Source organism: Rattus rattus, chromosome 4 (assembly GCF_011064425.1).
Source record: "Rattus rattus isolate New Zealand chromosome 4, Rrattus_CSIRO_v1, whole genome shotgun sequence".
NCBI lineage: Eukaryota > Metazoa > Chordata > Mammalia > Rodentia > Muridae > Rattus > Rattus rattus.
In genome coordinates this window covers 53,395,262-53,410,756 of record NC_046157.1, presented here as the reverse complement: position 1 = coordinate 53,410,756, position 15,495 = coordinate 53,395,262, and the positions used below count along the sequence as shown (strand labels likewise).

Below are 15,495 nucleotides of genomic sequence, written 5' to 3'. Positions count from 1 at the left end.
ACCCCTCATACCCTCTGGGGTTGGAGATGTACACTACCATGCTGGGATTTCCATGGTTGTTGGGGATGAGCTAAGGTTCTCATGCCTGCATGGCAAACATTTTGTTGAAGGTCATCCTCTCAGCCCTGTTTGTGGCGTGTAGATAAAGCATGCAGTTCATGCTGCAGAAGGTCTAAGAGAAATGCACTGGTGCTGCACAAGCACCACACCATCCTGAATCCATGCTTTTTTGGCTACTTTATTAAGTTCTTTTCCTTCTCCATCCTTATCCCTTCCAACTCCCCAACACTAGGTAGAGAGGAAACCATAAGACTGCTTCCTGCTGATCAGAGGTATCGAGTTCCTTGGGGCAAGTCCAATCTTCACTGTCAGGGTGTCTCCAACCAGTAAGCAGCAGCAACAACAAAAGCAGCAGCAGCAGGGGAGCAGCCACTGCAACCTCTCAGGTCATTTTTATACACTCTCAAGAATCTCTGGAATTCATAAACTATTTTCTTAGGGCAGAATCTCGCCCCGGCCAGAGCACGGGACAAATCATAGTCAGCTGCTATGGGCAGTCTGAAGTAGCCCCATATCCCACACCTGGGAACCTTAACACAAAAACATACTCACATAACTTGGTTTTAAACAAACCAAAACTCTCTCTACACTATATAGGAGGAAATCCACTCTGTTAGGATGGGTGCCCACTCTGTCCTCAGTCCCCCACTTCAGGAGGGCTATCCTTGGTATTGTAGCTCTCATATGAAAATTACCAGTTGATGGTGGAAAGGTATAACCAGAAAGTGCAAACGTTAGCTCCCTACCTCCTATCAATGCTCATTAGAGAATTCGTGGGACAGAGGAAGAAGTCTGAAGCTTGGGCTCATCAGACAAGTAAAGGAGTGGATTTACCATCAGATCTGAGAGACTATGGCCAACAGTCACCCTAACAGGACTCAATGCCACTCACTGCACACACTTACTCAACAACACTCTGCATGCCTATTTGGCTTGCTATCAGATTCTGCTTCTCTCTCACAGGCCTGTGGCCTGCCATCACAGCAGGTAGATCCTGACAGGAAGAGGGGGACTGGCTCGAGCTAAGAAACCTCGGGTGGTGGTGGTAAGACTCTCAGGAGGCAGCTTCAGTGAGACAGCTCAATTTAATGGGGGAACAAAGGCTATTTAACCCTTTGGGGCATGAGTAGGGGCTTTTGGAGTGAGTGTACATCATTGGCTGGGACCAGGGTGCTAGGGATGCCTCATTCACATAAGGAGGAATTCCAGGTGCTGCTAGACATGACCTTATAAGGGGACAGGCAGCTTAAACAGGCTACCAGGCTATGTGACTGCCTCTGGTGGCAGTACAGGGCTATGTGTGCCTGACATACCTCGACCCCACTCTTGCCTTGGGACTGCTTCCCTATCTCATGACTCCCTGGCCCCACAGGGGATTGTGGGTAAGAGTGTTAAGGGTGGATAGTTGCAAGGCACTATGGGAAAGGCCTTTGTAGGCATGACCAAAAAAACCCATTTCGGTGGAACAGGCTCTGTGACTGACCCAAAGGACAGTTGTGGGGGAGGGTACCTTTCTCTCTCCCTCCCCCTGCCTCTCTCTCTTCCCCTCCTTTTGTCTGTCTCTCTCTCTAATAAGCTGGTTAATTTTGGTGTCAGGCCTGGTGTCCCATTCTTGGGCTCATGTGGTGTGGGGGAGGGGCATATTTAGAGAACAGTGGGGAGCTAGTGACCGACTGATGCTATCACATTGACTTGGACATCCTGAAGGCATCCTGAATAGTGCAGAGGGTTAAAGATGTCCTACTGTGGGCTGGCCATGGTGTCACATGCTTTGAATCTCAAACCTCAGGAGGCAGAAACAGGCAGATCTCTCAGAGTTCAAGGCTAGCCTGGTCTACACAATGAGTTCCAAACCAGCTAGAGTTACATGATGAGATCCTATCTCAAACAACGAGGAAGTGTCCCAGTGAGGCCTAAGGGATTGCTCCCCGAAGACAGTCGGGAGGCTATTAGACGGATTCAAGAGCTAGATCTGCAGGTACTGATGGGGACAAGTGAACCACACGGCTAATTGATATCAATCTTAAAATTCTACGTATAAAGGACTCGTTTGTACTCCCCTTCCTGAGGCTGGGAAAGGCCCTGCATGCTTGTTCACACGCTCAGATGGTTCTGAGAAAATTGTTTTGTTAAACGTTCTAACCGTAGTCCATCGAGATGACCAGCTGGTGGCTCGAGCTTCAACTTCCTCTTTCCCACATCTGGCGTCTGTGAGTAAAGACTGACAAAGTGCATTTGGCCCAAAGACAGCTGAACACGGCGAGGTTAGTACCCTGGGACTTCCAGTGTGAGGGAAGCAATGTCTTTATATCACAGTTTCTGCTAGTCACAGAGGCACACAGACCGCTCACAGAGCTTCTGTTCAGAGTCTCCGGCAAGGGACGAGCTGCAGGGCTGGAGGGCTTCTCAGGTGGGAAGCACACACAGGTAAGGCAAAGAAAATAACACCATGATACAGCTAGTTAGAAGACGCACACTTGTTCATGCGTTGTGGGTGTTTGTGCTGAGCGTGTACCTGTGCACATGCATGTGGAGGCCAGAGGCTGGCCAGGTGTCTTCCTCAACTTTTTGTCCCCAATCCCACCCCCAGAAAACTTCTCTCATGGAACTTGGAACTTGCCACTCACCTCGGCTGGCAGGACAGTGAGTGCCAGGGACTGCCTGTCCACCTGCTCAGGGCTGACATTACACACTCGCTGGTATTCAGACTTTTAGTTCTGGGGTTTTGTTTTTGTTTTTAAATAAGGGCTGGGGACTTGGACTCAGGTTTTCGTGCATATGCGGCAAGCACTTTACCAGCGCAGCAATCATACACAGCCCCATACACGTTATTTCTGAATTACACTGACCACGTGCATTTGTCATAATCCCTTTCCTTCCTTCAAATAAGCATTTACATTCACATCTGTTCTTCCATTCATACTCCCACAGTCTTCTGACCTGCAGACATTAGACTTGCTCCGTTTATGGCTAGCGTTTACTCATCCCCAAATGCTCACCGTGAGAACATGTCACTGGCTTTGGGGGAGCCTGGCTCTGACCTCCTGGCAAGAGAAGTGGCAGCAGCTGCCTCATCCTGGGAGGTGCAGGGAGCCAAGATACCAGGGGGTACCTGGAGACCGGGGCTTGCCCAGTGGCCTTCCTTCCTGGCCAGACGGCAGCCTTTGGCCACCAGCTGCCAGCGCGCAGACCCTCTCTGTGGAATCTGTGCGGCCATTCATCTCCGGCCTCCTGGAAAGGCAAAGACGGTTGTGTTATACTAGGTGAAGCTAAAGCTTATCTCTGGCATCTGCCAAGATCCACGGGTTTCTCTCCCCCCCGCCCCCGCCTCATCAGCCCTCCCCAGCTTCCCTCCCTTTCTTCTACCCCATCTTGTGGGGTTTCAATAGCTGTGCTTTTTTTTTTTCCTTTGCTACCTTCTTTCTGGTCAAGACAAGGTTGTCTCTCTGGGTGGAAAAAGGCCGTGTGTTCATGGTCTGCAGCTGCATCTCAAAGGCACTTTGTTGGCTGGTTATGAACTTGTCTTTGCTCATGTGGGGAAACAGGGAGATTCTTTGGCTCCCCCAGCCGAGCTGAAATCGATGTTATTTCTCTGCCAGTGGTACCCAAGGAAAGGTTTTGTTCCAGTTCCTCCCTTTTCAGGCTGAGTCCTATTTATGTTGGGAGCTGGGGCACTGCCACGAAGGACCATTGTCGTTCCCACCAACATCCGAGGCTGGCCAAATCCAGCAGCTGTGGGTTCATGCCTGCCCTCCCCAAGGCTTATTTCCTTGACAACATGTTCTTGTTTGGGGCGACTTGTCTTGGTCTTTCTCTTGTGCGCTCCCTCCTTTACTCTCCCCTCTTCCCAAAGTCACCCTTATAGTCTGTGGAGCTTAAACATAGGTAAGTATAAACTAACTCTGTCTCTCTGTGTGTCTCTGTCTCTGTCTGTGTGTGTGTAGGCCACAAACAGGAGACTGGATCTGGGAAGGGGATAAAGACTGGGAGGTAGAGAGAGGGCGGGAAATTTCACCATAAATAATAGGATCAGGTTCGTTATTATTTAGATGATTGCCAATTGCCTCCGACCCAACTTTGCGAGCCTCGCCCCCATCCCTACCCTCCCCCTGTGTCAGATGGAGCACCTAGGTGGCCCACAGGGACCTCTGACCTCTATATCCTCTTCCTTTCTCCCTCCTTTGCTACTTTTCTACTCGATAAAAGGAGAGAGTGAGAGATAATTAACAAAAAACATGGCCCCGGGACAATGAAGCAACTGGCCTTGGCCGGCAAGCAACGGATCCCAGTTTTCTAGGTAGAGTTTCTCCCATCAATCTTTCCTTTAACCTCCCTGTTCGTGGAAGCAATAGAAACACCACCCCCTCCCCTGAGCAAATGCTTTCTTTTGACTGGAAACAAAAAGGGGGCCCGGCAAAGACGGAGGTGAAATCTGGGTGGTATGGGCGCCACACAATGGGGCCGCTGTTCCTGGCCTGCTTGTGTTTTACAACAGGGGAGGGGCAAGCGCGAATGGTCCGATGGTGGAGACAATCCCCCTGATTCAGGCTACAAATGCATCTTCTATTCCACACAGGAGCTGAGCAGAAAGGACGGGAGTGACAAAGAGCATGGGCGGGGAGAAGGAAAACAAAATGTTTTCAGTTAAAAAAAAAAATCTCTCATATCCTACACATCCTCAGAAGAGCTTCTATGGAGAAGGCCTTCGGAGAGTCCCAGCCCACAACTCAAGGGCTTTGTCTAGACTCTGATTTATCGATGAAGCTTAAGCGGCTCGCTAAGAAAGGCCCGGGGGTGTCTTTGTCTTGAAGATAAAGTACAATAGGCCACAAGGGCCAAGATCTCTTGGGATGCTCTCAGGTCCTGCCTCTCTCTTGCCCTCTCCTCCCTGCAAATGCCAGCAGACGCTGAATAAAACGTCAGTGGTGTGGCTGGGAGTGCTGGGGACAAGCTGGGCCACTTGAGGTCTCCTTAAGAGGGTATTATGGTCAGGGAAAATATTTGCACTCTGAGGATGGCACACTCCATTTGATAATGGCTCTCATCTGCCTCGGATAATCACCTCCCTCCCGGCTGTCAGGGGTGCAGCCATTGCCAATTCACAGCGCCCTCGGAGAAAGTACCCTTGTCTGTGGTGACCAAGATGGGGACATTGTGTTTCCCTACTTGAGCAGAGGAGAAGGTGACCGTGGGGGCAGCCTGCTTTGTAGATTACAATTAAAACAGAAACAGACGGTTCCTGCTCTGCCCTGGGACCCCCACCAATAAGACTGGGTCCCGCGGAGAATTCGCCCATCCCATAGCCTACCAAGAGGTCTTGGGGTCTAGGATAGGGCCACTTGGGAGTCAAGAAGGACTGGCTGGTTGGTCACACACACTGGGGTCCTCGGGAGGTTCCCCACTTGTCTGTGGAGAGAGGCAAGGGAGCGGTCCAGATGTCTCCTCACCGAGTTGTTTAGAGATGGCTTACCCAGAGTTCTTTGCAGCTGGCCCCACCTCTCTCTGAGGTTCCTTGCCAATCACCAGCGTGAAAGTCTACCTGAAACAGAGAGGAAAGGAAGAATTAAGGACGGGAGAGGAGAAAGAAGAAGGGACGGAGAAGAAGACAGGATAGGAAGAAGGACGCCTGTTCACAGAGAAGAATGAGGAAGAAAAATGCTGATTTTAAAAAGCCCAGTCTCTCCTCTCCTGTTTACTTAAAGGCTGCAGTAATGAGCTACTCAGGAGGCTGAGACAGGAGGATTGAGTTGGAGGCCAATCAGGGCGATAGAGCAAGATCCTGTCTCAAAGAAACAAAAAAAAAAAAAAAAAAAAAAAAAGATGAGAGGAAAAAAACAGGGGAGGGGGGAGGGGAGGGAGAGGGAGAGGGAAAGGAGGAGGGGAGAGCACAAGCGTTAGCACACAGAGGTGAGCCTTACGGACTGGATGCTGAACACTGGCAGTAACTGGAGGTGACATTAACCATTACTTTATGTTGCTATAACTGGGCACACTCAATTATCTACCTAAGTTAGTTTCCCAGTAATAGATTTTTGTTTGATTTTTAGGTTTTGTTCTATCATTATCTTTTTTTTTTTTTGAGCTGAGGACCGAACCCAGGGCCTTGCGCTTGCTAGACAAGCGCTCTACCACTGAGCTAAATCCCCAACCCCCTATCATTATCTTTTTAAAGACGTCCTCTGAAAGCAACAGGCGTTCTAACACGTCTACCAGGCATGTGCTGTGTCACACACATCCTCAGTGGTCCATCCAGGCTCCCACATGGAGCTGAGCACTTTCGACCGCGTCAGGGCCAAGTGCACTTGAATGTGTGTGAAGGTGCTCGGTAAACCCCACCTAGCAAGGCAGCAAGCCAGCTGCCCTCCCCGAGCCCCTGTGGGAGGCAGCTCAGTGAGCCAGCCATGATGGTATGCAGGGAGGCTTGATGCCTGCTTTGGAGCTCCGCTGCACTCTTTAGCTGTTGTCCTTTCTTGACTCTGCCCAGACTGTGAAAGCCAAGCCTATCAAGGTAAAAGGCAGAGACTCGTACACACACACACACACACACACACACACACACACACACACACACACACCCCGCTTGGTGATCCTGGGCCAGTTAACTTAACTCATCAGTTTCTTTACATCAGAACATCATCAAGAAGATTAAATGGACTAATTTACACCAGATGCTCAGGGCAGGCCGCAGTGTGGGAATACAGTTAAATAACCATTGTTATTGAGGGATAAGTCATCAGGCTGGAGAGGCAACCCAGCATGGAGAGCCCTTGTCATTCTTGAAGAGGACCCAGGTTCAGTTCTCAGCACCCAAATGACAGCTCACAACCATCTGCGAGTTTTAAGGATCAGCACCCTCTTCTGCCCTCCCTAGGCACCAGACATGTATAGGGTACACACATATATGGGCAGGTAAAAATGCCTACACAAGTAACATAAAATAAAGCCATTATCAGGACTGGAAGAGGCTCCCTGGGTTTGGTAGGCATGAACACCAGCTTGCATTTTTCACACAAGGAAGAAGAATCATTATTTTCTGTGGCTTCTGCTCATTCCTTGCCTTGATTCTGTATCACAGGTGGTTCCGTGGTGAGCTGCACAGAGCTGAGCGGTTCCCTTTGTCATGGAGCCAGTTAAGGGGAATTTGAGATTAGACCCAAAATAAATAACCCCCGTCCTGAGTATCAACCTCTGGAGGCTCTGCTAACCTGGGCAGCTAAGTGTGTGCATGTGGCTAGGGGGTTGGGGGAAGAGCGTGTGTGATTGTGTGTGTGTGCGTGTGTGTATGTGTGTGTGTGAGTGTGATTGTGTGTGTGTGAGTGTGTGTGAGTGTGTGCATGTGTGCGTGTGTGTGTTGTGTGTGTGTGTGTGTGTGATTGTGTGTGTGTGTGTGTGATTGTGTGTGTGTGCGTGTGTGTATGTGTGTGTGTGAGTGTGATTGTGTGTGTGTGAGTGTGTGTGAGTGTGTGCATGTGTGCGTGTGTGTGTGATTGTGTGTGTGTGTGTGATTGTGTGTGTGTGCGTGTGTATGTGCAGAGGCTGGAGGTTGACGTGAGGCACCTCCTCTGTGAATCTCCACTCTTTTTTAAGGCAGAGTCTCTCATGGAACTCAGAATTTACTTACTGGTTAGACTGTCTGATGAGCTCGCAGGCTCCTCCCACCTCCTCCCGACATCAGGACAGCAAGTCCACACCACCACACGAAGCTTTTTGTGTGAGCGTTGGGGTTCTGAACTCTAGTTCTCATGGCAGCACAGCAAGCGTCTCCATGGCAGCACCATCTGCCCAGCACAAGGCTGGGAGTGCGCAAGGTCCACATCGGCACCACCCTCCCACAGTAGACCCTCTCGCCAAGAAGATCTACCCTGCCTCAGACACATCTCTCCATGCTTTCTGTATGCGCTGCTGCCCACTGAGGGGCCCCTGCTGCCACGTGTCCACTCACCCTTCAGTCAAGCTGACTTCTGGAGAAGTAGAGGGCTGTGCCTAAAGTCACCAACCTGCTCAAGGGCCCTGTTCCTGACTTCAATCTCAACTGAGACACACACAGGGAGAACACAGGGTGAAGAAAGGGTGGTGGGAAACCGGCAGGTGCTTTGGCCCAGGAAGTCATTAGCAGGCCTGTTACCACTGAGCACGAAAAGGACAGTCTTCAGATGAGGGGTGAGCAGAGCTGAGCATCTCTTGCCAGGATTACAGTTTTTTTTTTATTGGCTGAGATTGTCCCATTCCCTTGCTGGACTTTGCTCATGGTGAAATGAGTCTGTCTTTTCTTCGATAGTTCTGAAAGAGAACAGAAGGCCTTCTTTTCAAACGTGGAAACAGGATGGCGCCAAGAGACCATACAGAAGCAACTACAGGTCATAGAACAAGGGACTCAAAGACATGGACTTGAATTCCAGATCCTCCACTTTGGGACAACTGATCTAAGCCTCAGTTTCTTCATTTGTAGCTTCCCAGAGAGACTGGGTACCACACAGACCTGCCATGCGCTGTAGCATGCTGGGCGTTTGCTGATCTCAGCTAATGACAGACAAGCGGCGGGGCTTATTGTCAGTCTTCCTTCTACAGTCGTCCCTTCCACTCCTGTGCTTCTAAAGGAGATAGAAATCATAAATGAGTGCGCCATTGGAAGGTGACTCCTCTAGAAAGTTCGGTCACATTCCTTCCATGTGGCAAAACAACTTCTCTGACTGCCCATAATTACAATCAGAATTTTCTTGATTAGGAAGAGCGCAGGAAATAGTTTAACCTGCATAGAATGGGTTAAAATGACAGGATCAGATAAAGTATTGTTCAAAGGAAAGAAAAACACAGACTCCTGGTCAGTGAGAGACACTGTCTCATATAAGGGAGCAATTGATGAAGACATGTGAAGTTGACCCCTGATCTCAGCATGCACACACTCTCACATACCCCATACACAAATGAACATATATATATATATATATATGTGTGTGTGTGTGTGTGTGTATGTATATATACATATATATACTTATATATACATATATATATTTATATGTATGTATATATATGTGTGTGTGTATATATACATATATATACTTATATATACATATATATTTATATGTATGTGTATATATGTGTGTGTATGTGTGTATATACACATATAAGTATACACACACACACACACACACACACACACACACATATACAAGCCCAAACAAAATACCAAGTAACTAATTTTAGCATTTATGAAGAATGAGACATAAAAACGTACACAAAGACCAGTATGGTCAGACAGGTCAACTCCATGGCTCTCCTAATCTTCTTAACAATAAAATTTCAAAAAGGCAACAAAATTATGCAATCTTAAAAGTACTAGTTAAATGCTAAGGGATAGAAACTTTAAATGTCATGCTAGTTGGCCTGAAACCAACCAAACTGGCAATTTTAAAACTGATTGAAGCACAGTACCTGAGTAGAGAAGACTCTTCAGAACAAAAAAGAGAATAAAAATTTCGAGTCGAGAAAGAATAGATGGAACCCGTTCTCAAATGGCCTAGAACACACGAGCACATGACGTGAATGATCACCTTTCAAACGCCTGAGTGCAGGGCGGGCGTACTTGGGAGTTCACCCTATTCCTCTGGCAAACTTTCTGAAAGCCTAAGGGTTTCGTTTTATATAAAGTTCAAAGTAGAAAACAGATAACTGGAAGTAATAAAACTCAGGGAACCAGTAAAGGAAATCAAACCATTTAAAAGAAAATGGATGACTTAAGGAGGATTAGTTACTGACAGGCACTTAAATTGTGTTGGCCAATGATTTAGTCAACAAGAAGAAGCTGATAAAAGAGCACAGGCTTTGCAGGTGAGGGAGCCTGTATGCAGGCTGCCTGGCTTCACCACTCCCTCCAGTCCTTTTCATGCCCCAAACACCTCTGGAGATAGGGTATCTTCACTGTAGGCTGAGGCAGGGGGATTGTAGTTCAAAGCCCATCTTCACCTGGGAACGATTCAAGAAGTAGTAACATTAAGAGCTGCGTGTTTCAGTGAAAATCAGGAGGACATGTTTGTACCTCTGTGTCTGAGAGGCCATGTTAAAATTGCTCTCAGATTTTATATATGCATGCATGTGTGTGTGTGTATATATGTAGGGGTATGAGATCTAGCCTAAAATAAAAAATATTAACTTAAAATGTTGTCATAAATTTGATACAAAAATTATACACACCATAAAGGCTTTGCCCTAAGGGTGTCAGGACTCAGAACACATTACACCAAAATATGATCCCTTGGAAACTAAGAAAACAATCGAAACAAAAGGCCACTCTCTCCTCTTCTTCTGTTGCTTCTTCTTCTTTTTCTTTCTCTATTTTCTCTTTCCCTTTCTTCTTTTCTGTACCCTGGGGCTTTTTCACCCACACCCCAGTTCCCGAATAACAACTCGGGAGCCTTTTTTATTTATGAATAGATGCCTAGGCCATAAGCTTTGGCTTATTTCCCAATAGCTTGTAGCTTACAAAACCCATTTAAAATACTCCGTGCTTTCCACAAGGATACTTACTCTCCTCAATTTCACGCGTCTAACTTCCTCAGAGTCCAGGGTGAATGTCCCACCTCTATCTCCCAGAGTTCCAGTCCCTCTACCGGAACTCCCACCTTCTACTTCCTGCCTGTTGCTAATAGGCCATCAGCTTTTGATTGACAGGTGATGCTTCCACACAGTGTATAAGAGATTATCCCTACCCCTTTCCCTTTTTTCTTTAATGAGATGTGGCCTCTAAGTCTTACACAGACCTTTCTATGGAACCCAGGCTTTGAACTACAATCCTCCTGCCTCTGCCTCATGAGTACAGGGATCACAGGCATATATCACCACACTTAGTGCTTCCCAGCTTTTCTGCCTGAGAATTGACTATAAACAGGCGGCCTGGCCTACCCCCTCCCTGGAAATAGATCATGACGTCCTCACATGGCAGTGTCCCATCCTGTACCTTGAACAAAGCAACACTACACTGAGAGCGAGGAAGTTGCTGGGCAGACCTTCAGCATCAGTTCATCCCAGTAGGTCCTACCCCATTTATCCAATCACACATCTATCATACTCATGACCGTACATCACTGAACCTAAGCATAAAAATGTAAGAATTCTCTTGTGTCTTTGGATCTGAAGTCTCCCATGTCTTAAAATTTAGTTAATTAAAAAAAATATTTATTTATTTAACTTATTTGTGAGTACACTGTGGCTGTCCTCAGACACACCAGAAGAGGGCATTGGAACCTATAACAGATGTTTGTGAGCCACCATGTGGTGGATGAGAATTGAACTCAAGAACTCTGGAAGAGCAATCCATCTCTCCAGCCCCCAGTTATGTAAAATTATTACACTTTTTTTCTTACTAATTTACCTTTTGTCATGGAGTTCAGTCAAGGCTCTTACCATAGGAGATGAAGTGTCCCCTACTCAAGGACAGCAAACAATGACTCCCTTCAACGTCCACTATTCCATTATCCACCCAATAACTAATGCAACCGTTTTATGTGACATTAATTAAATGCTTTCATTCCCTACTTGAAACTCTTTTATGGTGCCTCATTGTCTCTAAAATAAAGCAAACTCCTTAAACTTGCTGTCACACAATGCAGTACTGTACAATTGGTGACTTTAAAATACCTACATTTATTTTCTGATGACCCTGGACACAAGTTCAAAATCAAGGTGACATTGTGTAGTCAACCAGGGACCACCAGTCAACGTAGGTACCTTGAATGGGAGTTTGGAAATTAAAAGACAGGGACAAGAGGAGAATGGAGCCAAGGCAAAGTTCTGACCAAGGCTCAACTTTATGGCAAAGCAGCAGACTTATAAAGCCAAAAAACACAGACCCAACCCCTAGACGTGACTGATGATGTAAATCAACCCCTGCGGCCAGTCAGTGACATAGCTTTTCATTTCTCAGCACAGGTCTCTCTCTCTCTCTCTCTCTCTCTCTCTCTCTCTCTCTCTTTTTTTTTTTTTTTTTGGTTCTTTTTTTTAGAGCTGGGGGCCGACCCAGGGCCTTGCGCTTCTTAGGCAAGCGCTCTACCACTGAGCTAAATCCCCAACCCCAGCACAGGTCTCTCTTAAAGGTGCTGTGATAGCAAAAATTGCCCCTGCTATGCAGGTCAGAGTGATCTCCACAACATTGGACTCCATTCTTTCTGGGAGAGATGGACCTTTTCCAAGTGTCTGTCCTTGACTTGTCAATGGACATTACCTCATGGGACATTCTCTCTATGCCCAGCTCTCTGCCCCAAATCCCCATTTTCTATAGGAACTGAAGCAATACTGAATTAGATCCCACTCTAAGGACCACATGGTAACTTCGCTACCTATGCGAAGAGCCTACCTACAAATGAGGCCACATTTTACGGTCCTGGGGTTTGGATTCTAGCATCTCTTCCTAGGGGACACAATTCAGGCTGTAACAATGACCCCTCCTCACAAACATAGGTCCTCGTCAATCACCAGGCTCCCCTGGGCTCCATTCTTGCCACCCCCCCTTTTTTTTTTCATGTTTCCAATGTGTCTCCCATGTGACTGATATCAGCTGACCCTTAAGGGCTGCATGGTTGATCTTTCTAGGATGGCTTCCTTGACCATCAGTCAGTCTTGGCTTACCTCACCCTACAGCATCAGTCTACCTAGGAATAGTCTACTGTTTGTTTGTTTGTTTTTTTTTAAAGATTTATTTATTTATTATATTCACTGTAGCTGTCTTCAGATACACCAGAAGAGGGCATCAGATCTCATTACAAATGGTTGTGAGCCACCATGTGGTTGCTGGGATTTGAACTCAGGACCTCTGGAAGAGCAGTCACTGCTCTTAACCACTGAGCCATCTCTCCAGTCCTATTGTTTTCTTTTGTAGCCATATGCATGATTGATGCTTTCTTCTTCACTCAAATGCCGTTTTGTTGACCATAATGATCTAAATACTTATCACATAGGTCAACAAGTTTATTGGAATGAATGACTTGGATGAATGAATACATGAGCTTCATTCACCTAAATAGTATTATTTCTCTCCTCTGTCCATAGTTTCCCATTTTTGTATCCAACTTTCTTATCCTTGCTATGTATGTATTTTGATTATAAGCCTCTTTAGTTCCTTGATGTTGGAAACAGGCATAAAACGGATACAAATTATTAAGCCAATAAAATATTTCCTTCTTCAGTACTAGAACTTGAATGCAGGGCCTTGCATGTACTATGAAAGCCATCTACCATGCTACAGCTACAACCCAAAAAGGATAATTGCTTTAATCAAATGTTATAAAGAGTTTCTTAGGAGTTTAGAAAGCTGGATGAGGTGGCACAGGCCTTTAATCCCAGCACTTGAGGGGCAGAGGTAGGTGGATCTTTAAGTTGAGGCTAGCCTGGTCTACAGAGTGAGTTCCAGGACAGTCAGGGCAGAGAAATCATATCTCAAAAACAATAATAATAATAATAATAATAATAATAATAATAATAATGATAATGATAATAATAATGATAATAATAATAATAATGACAATAATAATTTAATAAACAGTTTAGGAATTCACACTACACACACACACACACACACTCACACACACACACACATATATATATATATATAGTGAAGATGTGTGGTACTTGAGTACTGAACCAGGATCATTGAGCTACATCTTGAACCACCCCCAAGATGCCCAGTCTGGGCTTGAGCTTGTGATCCTCCTTCCTCAACTTCAAAGTCAGTGGAACTGAAAAGAATAGGGAAATGATTGACAGCTACAAGATACATGTTAACTGATAAGGAGAGTTAGGAATTCTCAATGGCATTGTTCAATATGAGGTCCACTTAGTCTTTCTATAGAATTTTATAGAATTCATTAAAAACAAAGGATCTGTTTATTTGAAGCCCAGAGAGACTATACATTGCTATAATTCGGATAAGTGTCCCCCAAAGGCCTGTGTATTTAAGGTCTTGTCCCTAGCTGGGTACTTTAAGAAGGCAGTGCTAAGAGCATCACAGTACCCAGTGGGCACTCAGCCCTTCTTTCTTTCCTTCCGTTTTCTCATCCTGACTCATGACCAAGTGAGTAGTTTGAGCTCACCATATACTTCTGTCAAGATATTCTTCCTATGTGTGGAGGTTTGAATAAGAACGGCCACCATTTGTGTAAAGAAGAGATGGCCTCCTCCCTCCTCACCTCCTGCTACCTACAGCACTTGAGAGAGCAGGCCCTGCACCTCCCCTGGGTAGAACAATGGAGCTGGCCCTGCTGACATGGGTGTGGGTGGTTCTTTCCTCTGCCAGCTTCGGCACTGGTGAGCTAGGGAAGCCAGTGCTGCAGAGCTCGCCCTGTGGTGGGTGTGGGAGAGCAGGCAGCCTGACTAGCTCAGGCCCAGGTCCAGAGCTTTGAGTTGGCCGACCCCAACATCTACCCCATCGCTGAACTGCTGGAGTCCATGAAAGGGCCAGTTGTACAGATCCAAAGCTGCAGGATCTCCATGATACAGGCCAACAGCAGGATAGCCAAAGAAGTCCTGGTGAGGATCCAGTAGCAGAAGCCAGAGGCCTTGTACCAGACCAATGAGTCACACTGCATTGAAAATTTGCAAGCAAAGATGTGTGGACTGGGGGACGCACTGTGACATGCTACAGCTTCCACAATGAGATTTCTTTACTTTTGAGGGGGAGATGGCAAGAGCAACGGCAGGTAGGACCGGTAGAGGGAGATGAGCAGGATTCAGGTGCTCATTATAAATTAACAAAGAACCAATGAAAAGTTAAACAATAATTATTATTATTACTGTTATATTTGAATGCTCTTATCTTTGAAAGCTTAGTCACCGGGGAATGGCACTATTTGAAAGGATCAGGAGGTGTGGCCTTAATTGGAGGAATCGTTCACTGGAGGTGGACTTTGAGGTTTCAAATGTCCAAGCCAGGCCCAGTGGCGCTCTCTCCTGCTGCCTTCGGATCTGGATGCAGACGTCTAGCTCCTCCATTATCATGTCCTCCACTAGCATGTCTGCCTGCCTTCTGCCATGCTTCTTTCCATGGCTTTGGCCTGACTCTGAAACTGCAGGCAAGCCCCAATTAGATGCTTTGCTTTATATGAGTTGCCATGGTGACAGCATCTCTTCACAGCAATAGAACACTGACTTAGATACTAGGACAGACTCAAGAGCAGTGAGCTGACTGGTCACAGCTGACACCCCCAGACTGTGAGTCTGAGCTACTGATGGAGGTTGCTGATCTTTGGTGTTTGTTGAAGTCACACTGATCTAAAACAGCCGTCAACCTTACACTGTTCTCCCCACCCCCACCCCCACCCCCACCCCCACCGCCTTTCCTCTCCACTCTTCCTTTTTGCCTTTCAACAAATATCAGTTAGACACATTCTAAAATTCGGTTATCACATTAGACACCAAAGATTAAAAAGTGAAAAGGTCCGCGTCTTA

General features: G+C 46.6%; 1 long non-coding RNA gene across 2 annotated transcripts; it reads right to left on the bottom strand.

Annotated features, from left to right (window-relative positions):
• Positions 1–2,250: 2,250 nt before the first annotated feature.
• LOC116899001 lies at positions 2,251–14,478 on the bottom strand. 2 transcript variants are annotated; one of them, XR_004387680.1, is made up of 4 exons: positions 13,681–14,478; positions 5,531–5,599; positions 3,060–3,291; positions 2,251–2,462 (listed from the first exon to the last, which is right to left on the bottom strand). It is a non-coding gene; the product is annotated as an uncharacterized LOC116899001 (long non-coding RNA). The 2 variants fall into 2 exon arrangements; XR_004387679.1 differs by lacking the exon at positions 13,681–14,478 and adding an exon at positions 8,186–8,593.
• Positions 14,479–15,495: the final 1,017 nt, after the last annotated feature.